The sequence below is a fragment of the Festucalex cinctus genome, chromosome 8, assembly GCF_051991245.1.
Source record: "Festucalex cinctus isolate MCC-2025b chromosome 8, RoL_Fcin_1.0, whole genome shotgun sequence".
Classification (NCBI taxonomy): Eukaryota; Metazoa; Chordata; class Actinopteri; order Syngnathiformes; family Syngnathidae; genus Festucalex; species Festucalex cinctus.
This window is the reverse complement of record NC_135418.1, coordinates 25,847,558-25,860,946: the sequence shown is the minus strand read 5'-3', so window position 1 is coordinate 25,860,946 and position 13,389 is coordinate 25,847,558. Positions and strand designations below refer to the sequence as shown.

The window sequence follows — 13,389 nt, the reverse complement described above, 5'->3', positions numbered from 1 at the left end:
CAAGCTCGCGTTTCATGCGTGTCTGCCTTCAGATGGCGATCCCTGCTACATTGTGCATGCTGACATTTATTACATCTGACAGCTGTGAGTCCATAAGTGACAGCTCAGCTTCTGACATTGATATTCTCCACAACATGAAGCTTGGTTCTGAATAATAAATGGATTCAATTAGGCAGCTGCGACGCGCCGCCTCGTGCAGCACAAATAGTTGACGACTCCTAAAGATGGTGATCATTTGAAAACAAGAGGCCATTAACCGCAACGATAGAATACATTACAGGGTGGCACTGTTGAACAGCTTTGCAACAATGCTTGAAAATCTATACGGCACAACAAAGAAACTTTTTGCTCCCCAAATGAATGTCTTGGAGGTACAAAAGCTGTCAAATTGTTGCAGCGGAGTGTCATTCTCCACAGTCAGCTTTCACCCAGATGACTCGTTACTTCCCGGGGCTCTCAATGCCAGACTTTGATTTCCAGAGTGAATTTTCCAGAGTCCCAGTTGTCTACGAGCAGCTAATAACAATTGATTGCGAAGAGAAGTCGACGTTGCCTTCAACGGTCTTCAGACCCTGGTAAAAATGTCATTTCTCTATAGTGACCGACCAAAGGGAACCTTTAGAATGATCATTATAAGGACGACTCAGTAATAATCTACAAACTTTTCGGATCATGTGCACAGGGATGCAGTACTGGAGCTATACAGACTGCAAATTAAAGAAGAAAATGCAAAAACTTGAATTGTCAACTTTTTAAAATTGTATTTTACCTGAAATTGTAGGTAGATCGTCTCTAACCTTCATACATGTAGGTGTTCTGATGGCTCTGCAGGATACTGAAGCTCAAGAGCATAATTATAGAAAGTCCACCTTTGAATCACTTGGCAATCCTTAAATTTTAGTTTCCCCATGGTAAGCATGTCAAGAATTTCCTTCAGGATCAATAAAGCATCAACTAAACTAAACTAAACTAAACCTAACCATCATTATCATCAATGCCTGTCCAGTTCTGAGAGTTTGAAAATGTGGGCGTCAAAGTTCAATTCATACTAGTTTAGATTAATTTAGACTACAACAATTGTTGTATCACCTTAAGTCCAAACATTACTTCCAACTGTAGAAAACTTCGAAACGTATCAATTGCGTACAAGGATGTGGTTGGAACCGCTGGACAGCTCACTACTCAGAACAAGGTGGCACAAGTTACATTCATTCATGTGTAACTTTCAGTTCAAAAGGTTTTTCTAATGATAACAATCCACGGGCTGCCGCAATCCCAACAGTCCTCATGGTAGTTCCACTAGATGGCATCGTTTCTTGATAAATACCAGGTTCATCACCCCAGAATGTCTTCTGGCTTCTTGATGAACTTTATAATTTGGAATGGCCTGGAATTCTCCTGAATCATTCATGGTTTAGGCAGCTATAGTCCTTGGTTGCCAGGGGATATCCCAAGATGTGCTGAAAGCCTCGCTCCCCCTCCGCCGTTGCCATCAAAATTTCATAGGGCTATGCTCTGTTACATCTTTCACCCCCACAACTGGGATATGCATGACTACTTGAGTATGGTTCAAGTGCACATTCAAGAAGGATTGGTTTGGTCTTGGAATACAGTATAAAATGCGGTGGCCTTGAGCCAGTCTGTATCAAGAAAGTGCCAAAGAACTTGGCTCTGCACTAATTAATGCAACATTTTAGTATTGACTGACTAAACACTTGATTAACTTACTAACTAAATGATAAATATTAACTTACTGACTGATTCCACAACTCACTGACTGACAGGGTTTACCTAACCTACCAATCAATAAAATGAACTAAGGCTAACAAACTGTCCGACAGACTGACTGACTTTCTTCACAACTTTATTGTTGTAGTGACTGACTCACTGAATAACAGATATACTCACTGACCAACCGACCAATGACTGACAAATCAAGTGAACGACCAGTTCTAGCCCAGCCTCAGACCTGTCCCCATGGGTGGGTCATAGGGTGTCATGCCCGCCCACTAAGTTGCTTGTACATCGCTAAAAACTAACTTTTTTTTTCCAACTGAAAGCTTGACCAATACTACTTTACTCATTTACTGACTAACTATCCAAAATAACTCAATGATTGATTTGCTTGGCTGAATGAGTTACCAACCAACTGGCTAACTGGGCGACCAGTTGGCTTAATAACTACAGTAAATGCCTGACTGACTGACTGATTGAATAAATACCCAAAATACCCAACTAACGCACTAATTGACACGCTGACTGACTGAGCCTCCAACAGACTGACGCTAATAATTTCAACGTTTTGAATGCTGAGGGCTCAGCCACTCAATCACAAAAAACAAGGGTGAACATTTTTGAAGATTCTTGCCTGACCTTCCATTACAGAATAACAGTTCCCTTTAAATCACATACAGTGAAGGGTAGCCTCATCGAGCAGCAGAGGTGGGAACGTAAACACTGCTATTTGGTGAGAGGACCAAGTGCACACTTCATTAAAATGCATCTAAATAATGCTGTTACACAAGAGATGTTCGGCAGCTGCAGGCTGTTTAGTATGCAATTTTAGGAGGAGGCATGTCAACAGAGGATTTCCATCTCTACTCTGCTTTTTAATTTATTACATTTTTTTTGTGTGCAGCCTCAACCACTTTGACTGCAAATGAAAGACCGGCGATGTGCAGGGATGCAGATGTTCACGCTTGTCTGGTGGTGTTTGGTGCATTGCATGTTTTGGTTGGACAAATGACTTTCAAGACAGGAAGACATCATACATACTACATGGTGTTGGGAAAGTCACTGTTGAAACATGGTACTTAAGAACATAAGTGGACAGTGACTTTCTGAACACCCTTTATAAGAAGTGTCAGTTGTCTGTGGATAATGTCAACTGTCCAGTTATTGGTCTAACCCTTGATCCTCCCATTTAAGTCAAGGTTTATGTGTACACAAAATCTCTCAGAGAAAATAGTGAAGCTATTACCCCGGGTTTTCACTGGATGCTGTTGCGGTGCGGTTGCGGTGCGGTGCGTCTTGACTGCGTGCTCCGGACGGGTCAATTTTTTTGTCAATCCACACCGGCTCCGCACAGCTGCGGTCCGGCAGCTCCGTCGCCGCCCACTTCCCAACGTGTCTCGCGGGACCGCGCGCGCGCGATCATGTGGCATTTCACAACGAGAGGTGGACTTCTTTTGATCTAACCTTTTCTTCTTCTTCTGCTATGAGATTCCATGCAGCATCATTTTTTTGGTTGTCCTTGTAAAGTATATTAATAACGAGAGTCGGGTCAGTGCGGGTCCACTCTTTATTTCTGTCTTCCCCGTCCGGCTGCCGCTCAGTACGGCAAGCGAGACGGGCACAACAAGCAATCCCGAACATCAAACTCTCAATACATTACAGTCCTTATAAAAAGGATGTGCCGTGTCATATATTATTTTGTGGTCTTCCACCTCCAATATAAACCTCTCCTCGTCCATGTTCGCTGGTGTCTAAACCGTGAATGAGCACATGGCCCGGCGACGCCCACGTCACGTTCTGCTGATAAGCTTGCGAAATACGAGCTGGCGAGTGTTTTATTCTGAAAGGTAACCGGAAAGTTATTTTGAAACTGCGTCGGTCTTCCTGTCCCGCTCGATGTGTTTTGTGCTAGCTTGCCATTTGCCGGAGGCCTACCGCATGCGGCGTCCGGCAAAAATAGAAAATAGGCTATCCTTGCGGAAGGCTTGCGGCACGCCGCAGGCCTTCCGCAGTCAACACGCAACGCACCCGCAAGCGGTGTAGACTGCACCATTCGAATGAATGGAATCTAATTGCTTGCGTCGCCGGACCGCACCGCAACCGCACCGCAACCGCATCCAGTGAAAACCCGGGGTTAGCCTGTTTTCATTGGCTTTGCATTGAAAAGAATTGTATTCGATTCTGAGGGGTTTTTGTTAGACCCGTTGTGGAAATCGAATTGGTTGCTGGAAATGATGCCACTTCACTACCACTTCCACGCACAAGTACAGAACAAAACAAAAACAAAAAAACGTTTGAGAGCTCAGTGTGCCTGGCACTGGTCCTGATTATTATCGTCTGTGCTTGCGTTTCGATTCTACTTTTTGTGAGTGCCTGTATGCCATCACAAAAGATATTGCAAATTGAATTTCCCCTCAGGGGGAATATTAAAGGTTGTTTTTCTCTTCTTCACCTTTTAAGTAGAGAAACAATATTGGGACTTAGTTTTCGTAGTATATGTGCAGAACTACTCATCCATTTTCCATCTTATCCGGGTCAGAATCTTCCATACAGGCACCTATTTTCTAAACTGCTTAGACTGGTTATTGGAGCCTATCCTCAAGAGTGCAAGACTACTGGAAAATGTTCTCACACTGTACATCCATAAGCTGGCTAGAGAAGGTGTCACATCAGCAGAGACTCAGGCGAGATATATTGGTTGGTCAAATTGCTGATGGACACAGAATGGCAAAAAACAAAACTAAAAGGTCTGTGAGAGGCAGACATACAGGTCACACAGAGATGAAGCACGGTGGGGGGGGAAATAGTCACAAAGTGGGGGAGTAGTAATAGTTTGGATCGGAAGATGCACTGTGGCGGTGCCCTTGACCAAGGTGCTGAACCTTCAAAACTGCTCAGGGGCACAACACAGTTGAGCTATCTTCCCCGTCACTGACATCTCTCCATTTGTGGATTGGTGACAAGACAAGACAAGACAATAAGTGGGTGCTAACTGCCAAACACAGCAAGCTGTTTTTCACTGCAACTCCATCTGACTGACTGACTGACAATTCAAACAACTGAGCAAAGGTCCTACCGTTACCATCCAATTGATCGATTGACCAAATTGCTAACTGACTGACTGTCTGACTGACTGACCAATTAACCAACCAACGAAGGAACTGTAAGACCAACTAACCATACCAATGAACTTACCGACCTAAGTATTAACCGTGGCAAACTAAATAACTCCCTAACTACCCAACTAACTCACTGATTGGCAGGCTGACTGAGTGACTGACTTTCTGTCTGACAGGCAGGCAGACTGACCGACTTAACAACAACCGACTGATGAAATAACTGCAAGGCCACACTGACCCACTGACTGATCGAGTGGCCTACCGACTGACAAATTGACTGACTGACTGCCAAACCAATCCAACAAGCTGATTAAATCACCCTGACTTGTACTTTCTGAGATAAACGACACACAGGCGAGAGGAAATTCCTCTCGAGAGAAATAAAAATAATAATAATAATGAAGTGACTACAAGCCAGGTGCTTGAATGTAAAAATAAATCTGCCTTCATCTGTCCTGAATCTGCTGCAAACATCGTAAATCAATAGCCAGTGTTCCCCGTGGGATTGTACTGTGTAATTAATGCACAAATGTAGGGAGGTGGGTCCCTTTGCATGCTCACTGGTCACATAGTGGTCACATGACAGTTTTTTAAAAGGGAGTGGGGGTGGAGAGAGACCGGAGCATCGCAATCAAGCTGATCCGACTGTGCATGCAGCCGACCTGCAGGAGCATCCTCCCTCCTCCTCCTCCTCCTCCTCCTCCTCCTCCACTTTCTTCCTCTTCCTCCTCCACGCTGCAGCTCACGTTGTCGCTTTTCCCGCACTCCTCTTCTCCTCGTATCCGCACATTCACATCGTCTCCTACTACTACAACCATTGTTGTGCTCTTCGTCTCACTAGTTGTGGTGGGGCTGGGGGATCGTCTAGGCAGAGCATCTTCTATTTGCAAGGTAAGACAAGATAACTTTTTCTGTTCTTTCTGCGCTCTTTCTTGAACACAATTAATGAGCAAATTGTAGAATATGTCTTTTCGTTTTACTTTCAGCTATAATAGGATTTGAATTACAGTAAGAAGCTTAGTGTAGGGAATGATATACAGCACGGTATAATCCACATGTGCTATGCTATATTGGATTACTGTAATGGAAAATTCTATAGGCAGAATTCATCCATAAACTTTTGGGGTGACAAATCAGAGAGCAGTATGCTGGTGCCACTTAAATATCAATGTGTCCATCCAGAGGAAGATTACTGGCCGCTTTACTGGCACCCTGGAGAAATTCAATACACACTTACCCTATTCCATTTGCACTTCTATTGATTTTTTTTTTCCGCCCACCCTCAATATTCAATGCCTTGCAAAAGGGCACTACGTTAGTGTGCGGAGGATCAGGAATGACAAATGTCTCCAGCAAGTGGTCCCACTTCTCTATATTTCTGAGTCCCCAGAGTCTATTGACATGCTTCTTGAGTTCACATCTTGTGTGTGTGTCCGTGAACCCAGTGATGACACGCAGAGACACAGCCTTCATCGTCCGTGTGTGTTTGCCTGCCCCCCCGCAGGCCGCATGCAATTAATGTGACCTTGCAGCGCACCAGGCAGTCTGGCCCATCACCTTTCTCGAATGTCAAAGCTGCTGTCTTCTAGTTTGCTTTGCTCGTACCACGTCAAGTAAACTACACCTCTGACCAAACATGCGCACTGTGACATTTATAGTTTGCTGTCGACTTGAACTTTGAACTGTTTTCTTATATTTTGGGGTGAGTAAGTACTAGGGGTGTTAAAAAAAAATCGATTCGGCGATATATCGCAATACTACATCGCACGATTCTCGAATCGATTCAATAATCGGCAGAATCGATTTTTTTTTTTCTTTTTTTTTAGGATTCACACCTTGAGCATGGAAGAATGTTATATGAACGGAACATCCATCCATCCATTTTCTTGACCGCTTATTCCTCACAAGGGTCGCGGGGGCTGCTGGCGCCTATCTCAGCTGGCTCTGGGCAGTAGGCGGGGGACACCCTGGACTGGTTGCCAACCAATCGCAGGGCACACAGAGACGAACAACCATCCACAATCACACGCACACCTAGGGACAATTCGGAGCGCCCAATTAACCTGCCATGCATGTCTTTGGAATGTGGGAGGAGACCGGAGTACCCGGAGAAGACCCACGCGGGCACGGGGAGAACATGCAAACTCCACCCAGGAAGGTCCGAGCCTGGACTCGAACCGGAATGAACGGAACATTAAGCCTTAATATTTTATTTTAATGCTGTTCAAACATGAAACAGATTACAACCTCTATAAGACTGAAATTTCAGATAAATAAATAATACATTTTCATATAAATCTTACACTCTACAAGCTTACTGATTAGTATTTTCTAAATTTGAATGAAAAAAAATCGCAACAATCGACTTATAAATTCGTATCGGGATTAATCGGTATCGAATCGAATCGTGACCTGTGAATCGTGATACGAATCGAATCGTCAGGTACTAGGCAAATCACACCCCTTGTCAGTACCGTATTTTCCGCACTATAAGTCGCACCTAAACGCCTTCAATTTTTTCAAAAGCTGACCATGCGCCTTATAATCCAGTGCGCCTTATATATGGATCAATATTGAGCCGCAACAGGTCTCGCTGTCAAGACGCTATCGGTGACCCTGCACGATCGGTGACGCGCATGCGCAGAAGATCCCGCCATCTTGGTTCGCTAGCTAATACTAATACTTTACCTCAGAGAAAATAATAAAACAGCTGTTTATTCATTTTGGGAGTGAATGGAGTGGTCAGAAAGCTGGTTTGTAATCTATTAATAAAGTTTGACTGACCTATCTTACTGTTTTGTTGACATTCCCTTTAGTTTAAGTTTACACTAAATAGTCCATAGTAGTCAATGGGAGTGCAATTTGTCACGGTGGGCGTGAGCGGTTGAGGGATGGTGGAAACATGACACAATTGGCTGGCAACCAGTCCAGAGAGTACACGTCTACTCTAAAAAAGTTAGCCAGGATGAGCAGTCCAGACATGTCCCTAATGGGAGCGAGTGGAATAGAAAATGGATGGAGTGCTCCACCCGAGAGTGTCACTTCATGTATGGTCTTACAGTGGACAGAAGAGCAAATGTTCTAACCTTAAATGCACCTTTAAACCGGCTTTCAAAATTAATTTTAATGCTACACTTGCGACTATACGCGTGTGTGTATGATCCAACCATTGTATTCAAAGCTCAGTTCCAACCACCCATGTGATTGCTTGGATTGGACTAGCTAAGGCAACTTCAATTTAGTTAAAATGAACAGCTTCGCCAATTTAAATGCACTCCATTGCTGTTTGGTGTCCATCATTTGTTTAAAGGTGAGCCGATTTGACGTTTCTTTGCACCACGAGGCGCATCAGTTACCGCTTAATGGTCACAAAATGAGCTGGAGAAGGTGATAATGGACTCAATGTGCAGGACAGCAAGTGAGGACATTTGTTATGTGTGTGTGCGTGCGTGCATGCGTCGGGCCTTAACACAATGTTTGGACACGTGCTGTCGGATAATGTGGACGTCTCTGAATGGGAGTCTGTTTTCATGACCTGCAAGTGACCCTCTGCTATGTTCGCTGCACACGTGCACGCGCACACATACACAAACGTGTATACAATGGCTGACAATGACTTTCACAAACAGTGAAAATACAAGCGAGTTTTCTTGTAAGTCAATATCAGGGACAAAAAGGAAGGTACAGTGAATTTGTCAATGTTAGCCTTTTGTTATAATTGCATTTTACAGTTGAGCTTTTTCTTTGTTTTTTTGTTTGTTTGTTGTTTTTTTAAACAACAACATGCTCCCTTTCTTATACATAAGTCTGTTTTATTGTGCTTTTTGTAACTTTTGGCTGAGGCACTTATTCCAAAAGGAAAAAAGGCACAACAACCACATGCTACCAAAGTTAGTGTTTTGTTGTCTTTGCATAATAGTTCCGCACATTTATCTTTTTCTTTGGGTTTGTGCATTTTAAAAGAACAACAAGCCTCAACATACAGCTTCCCTTGTTATCAAAGTTAGCATTTAGTTGTTTTTGCAATGTCAGTTATGCACTTAGTTTTTTTTCTCTTTTTTTTCTTTTAGGCGGCCCCTTTGCATTGAAGTATAGCATTTTGTGTGTGTGTTTATATTTTACGCACATTTTGCTTTTTATTTGGATTTTATTGTGAGGCTTATTCCCCCAAAATTTTGTTTTTACATTTGCTGTGGTAATTTCACACTTAAAAGTCAGATTTCACCTCCACATTACAGCTTCAGTATTAAAGTTAAGAGTGAGTACCATGTTTTATGAGTGACTGTTACTTTTACATTTGTATCACAGTTTATAAAGCTGAAATGTGACTTAAAATCATCGCCTGTCGTATAGTTTTAGATCCCAGAAAGGATTATTTCCTTATATACGGTTTACTATGGAACTTCTGTCGACTTTGAAGTTGTACAAGCTAATGTTGGCTAAATTCTTGTAACATAAAGCTGACTTTGTCAGCTATGTTGCGACAGCTGTACAAGTGTCATGCACGCCGATTAGCCCGCTGCGCTGTGGAGCCAGCGACAGGTATTACGAGTTAAGTGATTTCCAGAGGAGAGAAGTCTTTCCTAAAACGACATTGAGCTTCAGCTTGATGGCCTGCCTCGCTATCAGAGAGAGACGGCAAATATTCCCTTCCCCACCCCAGTGATCCATGAAATGACTGTTGGAAAACCAACATAAAGCTCACTGTGATCCCTGAAGGTTCCTTGCTAATATCTGTGACGTGACTTATAGTGTGTGTGGGTTTGTGTGTGTGTGTGTGTGCATATACATTCATTTGAGGAGCCAATTCCTAATATTGAGAAGCGATTTTTGTTAGGTTAATTTCACCATTGTGAGCCGTTGTGAGAGGGAATGCAGCCGACTCCCGGCCAAACGAAGCGGCTCCCCTCAGTCCCTTTAACTTCAGCACAGAGAGAGACGTAACGTCAACATGCACGTACCTGTTGATGCAGGACACAGGCGTGTGCAAAGTACATTTGCAAGTAGATCTCCACTTGCGGATGATGTGAAGTTGGCTGCTGTGGATTGGCACTTGGAGATCACCTTCCACCGCCAATGGTGCCTCCGTGTGTGATCTGCCTAAGTGTTCATCAAAAATGAGAAAAAAAAAAAAAAGTGAATTGAGGCCACAGTACATTCATATCTGATTCACAGCACTTATATAAATGATTTAGTTATAATATATTGCACATAAAACACCTACCTAGAAAACATTTTGAACTTAAATGTTAAATATAACTTAACAGTAATAAAGTGGCAATTCTTTCACATAATACGCTTAGAAAATCTCCGGCTTAGCGATTGGCAATTAATGGGGATTTACAAAAGTCCCAACAGCCAAAAAAAAAAAAAAAAAAAAAGCATGTGCACCACTTTGATGGCCGCTCATCCATGTAATGATACACACCTACACATAATTGATGCTAATGACACGTCTGGATGTGGCTTGCACTTTGCCAACCAGCTGTGCGCATCTGCTCCACCCCCAGACAGACGCGGCGGGGTTCACTGTCATCACAAATCACCCCCGTTTTAAGCTTGGCAGCCTTCGACCTGTTCGACATCACACACAAATGTCTCTTTTGTCTCTCTGCAAATTTGAGTTTTCTTTTTGGATCGTTTCCTCCTCCCCCCCATCTCTCCCCTGATGATTGTAAGTATCAAAATGTCCTAGCTTGTTTTTTTTGTTTTTTTTATTATTCAATCAATTCCGGGGGTGTTTGCTAAGTGAATTATGGCCTAATGCTCTGTGATGGAATAAGAGAGCAAACAAGGGGCAGAATATGAATGGAATGAATATTTCATGCTGGCTGCAGAGCTGCGGTATCGTGCAATAATAAGCCAGAGGAGTTCCATTTAAAGCGCAATGTAAAACCAGAATGGCACTGCGCCAAGGGATGATAACCAATGCTAAATAGAGTAGAACCAGGAAAAAAAGGTCCCTTGGAAAATAACTGAATACAAGAATAAAAAGGTAAACACTGTTAAAAACATCAAATCGATATAACAAGTAATGCTATGCTATCAATAGGAAAATCCTCAAGTGATTAATGCCAACCCCAAAACGTTTGTAATTACCTACAGAGGCCACTAGATGCCGCCAAACACCACCCCCGACTATATAAAGCGTGAGCTTAGTTGTTTGGCCACAAGATGGCACCAAAGCAATGTTTTTATATTAGACATGGCTTTGGCCTGAGCACAAAAACAGTTGACAGGCCAGTTTTTCAGTGAATAGAGGATGGTTTCCAACCCAAAAATCTATAAATACGCAAATTCAAGAATGCACTTTTAGAGATATAGTTGTCACAAGTCATATTGCTGTTCACTTTTTTGCAGCTTCAATGTTTTGCAGATTTTTGTATCATACATATCTGACCTGATATCAGAGATTTAATTGTGTTACATTGCGGAATTATGTGGTTATTTTTCCACACGGACTACTATTGTAGAACAGTAAGCATGAGCCAGGAGGAAAACAAACAGAGAATGTCCAGTTGTAGGACATCTGACACTTAATAAAAGTGTAATGTGTGTATTGCAAAGCACAACTGACTTAAGTTATACAACTTCACGTACACGGCAAAGTAAACACAGTTTGACTTTTACATCTCCAACATTGTGATGGCGCTCACCGGCGATTTAAAATTCAAACCGCAGTAAAACCATTGGCCGACAGTCATAGGGTGGTTTTACGGGGTGGCAAGGGGTGGCAGCCGCCACCCATACCAAATCCCTTGCCAGTTTCGGTCACATAACTTGGTGTGTGGTGAGCCTAACAAAAATCTCTTGCAAGAATCCATGGATGAACCTGAATTCATGTCAGCTGTGGTATGCGCAATACCTCTGCCAGCCTCGTTTGCCTTTTACCATACCCGTTTGGTATTCTGCCGCGTTCCCAAATATCCAATTTGAGCAAAAATGTTTCCAAGTGTACCTCCAGGCCAGGCTTATTATTCCTCGCTTACACTGCTGCTGAGGTACTTTAATGAATGCTCCGTGCTCTTCTTCGCGAGCCGTCTTCACCACAAGCGTGCGGTTCTGCGGTCATGTCGCCTGTTCCATTCCCGGGAATCCATTATCCTTCTGCGTCGACGCCTCCGACACTGACAGAGCACCTTCTTAGAAATTCCTCCTCTTTCATTTCATTCTGCTGCAACATTATACAGAACATTATCACATGTTGGAAAGGAACATGCCTGACTCGGATTGCAGGTGTCGTTCCCGATTGTGAGGCGAGGGAGGCCCTTGCTCAAGATTTGAATTTGGTGTGAGAGCCAGCGGCTCAGTGGAGCGCTAATGATCTGCTGCTGTACTTTTATTGCATGAATACATCATGCATACATGCAGTCATTAGGAGGCACTGTGATATACTAATCTTAAACTGACTTATCTTAAACCCTTTCAAACCTTGTTTCCTGGATCAATATTTTATCTTACTGAATCATATTTGAAATATATTGGCTTTTTATAATGATTTTGTCTATTGATACATTTGTGTACATCTTTTTTGGTTGTACTACATTACAACTGTATCGGATTCTTGCATGTTGCATGTGCACTAAAAAGGACATGACATATTTTGGCTTGGGCTACCTTAACCTCCCAAAATCAAAATTTGCAGTGTTCTTGCTCTCTATAGTACTGAAGTCCCTGCAAGTTTGAGGATCAGTGGAAATTTACGGATTACATGGCCCTGAAATGCCAACTTTATTGTAGATAGAATACCTCGAGAGATAACTAGACAGATACGGTTGGTCGGATGGATGGATGGATGGATGGATGGATGGTTTCAATTTCTGCAGTCTATTCATTTAATGGTTGCCATTTTTTCAGACACGGTGGATGGATGGATGGATGGATGGATGGATGGATGGATGGTTTCAATTTCCGAAGTCTATTCATTTAATGCTTGCCATTTTTGCGTGGAATGCCACTGAATGTGATGGGCAAAACAAAAATAACAGGCTGCTCCAATCACAGGAAATGTTTTCGGTGCCTTTAATCTGCATTTGTATTCATTTTACAAATGCGCTCATGCACAAAAGTGGGCCAAACGTGTTGTTGCTCTCCAAGAAAACGTGCTGAAAATAAAAGTAGGGAGGAAGTGAAAACAATTAAAATGCACATCTGTCATGCATGTTTCCAGGAATAATCTCCTCTTAGTAAGTAAATAATGCTGAGAGGGTCGCTATTACATACAGTCACGGGTGGGTTAACAAAATTCGAAGCCTGAGGTCGTGTGGGCTGACACATGAGGTCACAGGATTTTAATGCTCGGCTGCTGTGGTGGCAGTCATGACTTCATGATGTAATATATGCAAATTGATGGTTTTTTTGTTGTTTGTTTTAATTGTATCAGGCAATGGTTTTCTTGTGTCTTTAATGATATCACTTCAAATGTTGTGTTGTGTTGTGTTCTGTTTCTGATTAGGTCATCAGTTAAGCTACTGCTACTTCTACTTACATTCCCAACAACTGTATAGACACGGCAATGACATTCACCGAGATAGTA

General features: G+C 42.7%; 2 protein-coding genes across 11 annotated transcripts in view; one reads left to right on the top strand and one right to left on the bottom strand.

Moving 5' to 3' along the window:
* phc2b (polyhomeotic homolog 2b (Drosophila)) overlaps positions 1-13,389 on the bottom strand; it is a 91,021-nt gene that overhangs the window by 67,156 nt on the left and 10,476 nt on the right. For 8 of the 10 annotated variants that reach the window (XM_077530973.1, XM_077530974.1, XM_077530978.1 and 5 more), the window contains one exon: positions 9,815-9,953. The gene's annotated coding sequence lies outside the window, so the exon portion shown is untranslated. The remainder of the gene's footprint in view (positions 1-9,814; positions 9,954-13,389) is intronic. The other 2 variants (XM_077530968.1, XM_077530970.1) reach the window with 1 other exon arrangement.
* Positions 5,547-13,389, top strand: part of rap1gapb (RAP1 GTPase activating protein b) — a 94,867-nt gene continuing 87,024 nt past the window's right edge. Inside the window, exon 1 of the mRNA XM_077530987.1 lies at positions 5,547-5,744. The gene's annotated coding sequence lies outside the window, so the exon portion shown is untranslated. The remainder of the gene's footprint in view (positions 5,745-13,389) is intronic.